Source organism: Bidens hawaiensis, unplaced genomic scaffold (genome assembly GCF_021521415.1).
Source record: "Bidens hawaiensis isolate Kalapana, Puna unplaced genomic scaffold, B.hawaiensis_p1.1 tig00003237_1, whole genome shotgun sequence".
Classification (NCBI taxonomy): Eukaryota; Viridiplantae; Streptophyta; class Magnoliopsida; order Asterales; family Asteraceae; genus Bidens; species Bidens hawaiensis.
In genome coordinates, this window is record NW_027491176.1 from 329,858 (window position 1) to 334,094 (window position 4,237).

Genomic DNA, 4,237 nt, shown 5'->3' on the forward strand with positions numbered 1-4,237 from the left:
TCGTTTATTGTAGGATTAACGATGTTGTTCTTATCAGCGAATATATATTTGGTTGCTAGATTGGCACATAAACTAGCATGTATCGCGAGTGGGACTGGACGAATTAGACAGTCTTCCGTCAGATTTTGTATCAAAAGTGGGGATAACGGTGTTTTAAGTAGTAGTAACTCGTATGTAATAAATCATATACATTTCAATTTCATCACTACTCCTGAAAACTTTAGATTAACTCGTGCTCATGCGCATAACGAGCGATCTATTTCAAATTCCATCGGAAGTGACCTAGATTTAGAATCCGGGGCTACACCAAGGTAAAGAGAATTATTAGAGTACCCATTTTTTTTTTGTTTGATTTAGGTACATTGTTTCTACATGGATAAAATTAAATTAAAATAGTATCTAATCTAAAATCATAGATTTGCAAACAATTATGATTTCCATGAAGTTGGGCAGCCATAAATGCTATTATCATAGTTAAAATTACAATGAAAATAGGATCCTTATGGTTGGTTATTTAGATTGGCAGGTAAGGTAGCAATTATAACCGGTGCAGCTCAAGGGATTGGAAGAAGTATCGCCAAACTGTTCGCTAAACATGGGGCCAAAGTTATTATTGCGGATATCCAAGACGATTTGGGTCAATCTGTTTGTGAAGAAATAGGCCTCGAAACAGCATCTTATGTCCATTGTGATGTAACTCTAGAAGCCGATGTAGAAAACATTGTTAACCTTGCCACAACAAAGTATGGTAAACTAGATATTATGATCAACAATGCTGCTATTCTAGGTGAAGCAAAGCTCAGAATTCTTGACAACGACAAAGCTGATTTTGATCGTGTTATAAATGTCAATCTAGCCGGTGTTTTCCTAGGAATGAAACATGCGGCTCGTGCCATGATCCCTGCTGCTTGTGGTAGCATTATTTCGATTGGGAGTGTGTCTTCTGCTATTGGCGGTGTTTCCCCGCACGCGTATACTAGTTCCAAACATGCGATTTTTGGACTCACCAAGAATGTTGCTGCGGAGCTTGGCAAATATGGGATTCGTGTCAATTGTGTGTCGCCTTACCTTATACCGCCGTCGGTGCCGGCAGAGATAACTGATTTGTATCCAGATATATTTGCAAACATATATTCAAACATTAAGGGAGTATCTCTCAAGGAAGAAGATGTAGCTCAAGCTGCTCTATTCTTTGGAAGTGATGAGTCCAAGTATATAAGTGGCCATAACCTAGCAGTTGATGGGGGATTTACAACAATAAATCCTGGTTTTGGCTTGTTTGCTCCAGCTAAATCATCTTAATAGTTTGCTTATGTCATGTACCTTTGTATTTATTTAATGTATTAATGGAGACAAGACACATTCATAAGAATAAGATAAAATACAAAGGATCAAATTTGACCTGTGGTGTTTGTAAGTTAAGTCTAGAATAAATATATTGGTATGTATTCCAAGTTCGAACTCGAGTTTGATACAAAGTAAGAAGCTGTAAACAATAATCTTGTAAATTGTTAAATTTGGACTTTATTTAAATTTAAAACTTTGTTTGTGTTGTTATTAGTGTGCTGTGTACCGCTCTACACATATCATTTCATGATCTTTTTGTTAGGCCCTATTTTTTTCATAAGTCTTTTGTATTATTTAGATTTAGTCATGATGGATTTTGGTCTTGTTTGAGTGTTTAAGACTCGTATTCAAGTGTTTAAAGTGGGTTTAGAGCTTATTAGGTTGTTGTGCAAGCTTAAAATTGGTTCAAAAGTGTGTTCAAGTGTTCGGGTTTAAGTAGTGTATTTCTTTATGCTTGGAATTTGTGTTTGAAGTTGTTAAAAGGTGCTTCAGGTGTTTAGTGTGTTAAATCGAGTTTCCAAAAGTGGTAAAAAGTGTATTTGCTTGAAGATCCATGCAAAAAGTGAAACTTGTACTTCCTGAAAACTTGAATCGAATCGAATCAAATCAAACTCGATTAGATTTGGTTGACCTTTGGATTTTCATCGGTTTCTAGAATTTCAAAGTTTTTTGGATTTTCAATCTGATTTACAAGATGAAAAATGATCCTGAGATGTTGAAAAGCTGTTTAATGTTGGAGAATGAGGCTGAAACCACAACAAAACTGCCCAAGCTAATGTCTTTTGAAAGTAACTTTGATGATTTCATATGTAGGTTCAAGAACTATATAAGAATGACTGACTTTTCTCTCCTCAGATCCATTGAGAATGGTCCTCACAAGCCTACAACGTCTATGACACCCGAGGGATCTATTGATACCCCTTCTTAAGGTTACGTGGATGATGATAAGAAAATGCTTCTTGAGGATGAAAAGGCTTATGGTGTATTGAGTGTGTGTCTATCTTCTGATATAGCTCAAACTTTGAGAGAACACACAACTGCCAAGGGCCTTTGGGATGCTTTAGTTGAGAAATTTGAATGAAATTTGGAAATGAGAAACAACAGAAATGAAATGTTGAAGGGGAATTCAACATGTTCAAGGAGAGTTTCTTGGAAATCTCATTGGGAGATTTGAGAAGTTGTTACCAAGTTGAGAAGTGTTGGAATCAACAATGATTTATCATTGATCAATTACAAGCTGCTGAATTCACTACTATGTACATGGAATAGCAGTGTCATTACCACCAAGAGAACAACAATCTGAATGTTATTTCTCTGCAAGACCTTATTTAAACCATTAAGTCTTTTTAAAATGGATGAAAATCTTAGATTGAACAATCATTTTAGCTCTCTGAATCAGACTAGTATTTCTACAGGTTCTGGAATCATCTCTACCTTCCTCAGTCAATCACATCCAATCGTTCATCCCGTTGATGGAGGAAAACTTTATTCTGCTTAGAACGATAGCAACAAAACCTTCAAGACATCAGCAAGTCATCCAACTTCATCAAATTCAAGTTCATTCCAAGATGATGTTAACAAAGCTGTTGAACAAACTCTCAAACCTCAAGGGATACACAAGTAAGCAAACAGCAAAACCAGCAGATCTAGCCAGCCTACTCCAGTTGATTATTCCCACATTGCACTCTTCCATGCCTTTATGGCCAATCATGAAGAATTAATACAAGGAAAAATGTTGCCTCCATCATTTTAGCAAGGAGATATTCTTGATATAACGAAAAGGATCTTAAGGTCCATCGTACCACATGACCATGAAAATTCATAGGGCCACCAACTTCATGAAGAAATACGGGAAGAACAACTTCAGAGATTCCAACCGTAAAAGTATTGGGTTTGATAGGGATCAACTTTGTTGTTACAACTGCAACGAACTAGGACAGTTTTCAAAAGAGTGCACCAATCCAACAAAGCCTGCAGATGACATCAAGATCACCGAAGTATCTGTTAGTGAACGGGGAAAGAGAAATGATAAGAGGCCAATGGGTCAAATATTGGGCCAAAGAGTTCCAAGAATCGGTCAAGGAAATTTAAACAAAGAGAGCTCAAGTTCAAGAACGAGGGCCCTTATCACTCAGCCTGCTGAATCAACTGAACCAGATTGGAAGGATCACCAATTCACTGAGCTGGTGAATCCATTGAATATGGCTGGGATGGCATTCATGAATGAAGAAAAGCTGATTCAAGTTCTACTTCAGGAGGAAACCATGGCACTCCTGAAATTCCTAAGGTAGACAAACACATTTGCTCCCAAGCTTGTATAAATAAGGTAGAATACTATAGAACTCATAATGCTGTTTTGATTAAAGAAACTTAAGCATTGTCTGAATGACGAATATAATAATTTTGATAAGATATACACCACTAGAATCAAAACTCATCATGACGACATGGCAAAATTGCATGTTAAATTGTTTCAATTTAATAAAACAGTTGAGTTTCATAAAAAAATGAATAGTCGAGTTTAATGCTAAAACTGAGAACTTGAAATAGAGCCACAATGGCAATTCCACCACATTTTAATGACAATTACACATCCCTACCTCACTTTAGTTTCAATACCTCTCCCGAGGATGAAATGGTCTATGAAATTGGACATGTACTAAACCAAAGATATTTGTTCCTCTCGATTCAAAAACAGTTGATCTAATACACGTGCTTGTTGATTCTAATGGTAATTCATCTTGTTTAGCATGTTGTGTTAAAGTGGGTCGGTGGAAAAGGACATGAGTTGTAACGAGAAAAAAATCTAAAATTAATCTTTTGTTTCTAATGTGAATTTAAAATCATTTACCAATCTGTCTATAATAATAACAATACTATTTCCACCCAA

The 4,237-nt window shown here is 36.1% G+C and overlaps 1 pseudogene; it reads left to right on the forward strand.

The window, feature by feature from the left end:
• The first annotated feature begins 401 nt into the window (after nucleotides 1–401).
• Nucleotides 402–1,555, forward strand: LOC143622582 ((+)-borneol dehydrogenase 2 pseudogene; annotated as a pseudogene).
• The last annotated feature ends 2,682 nt before the right edge of the window (nucleotides 1,556–4,237 follow it).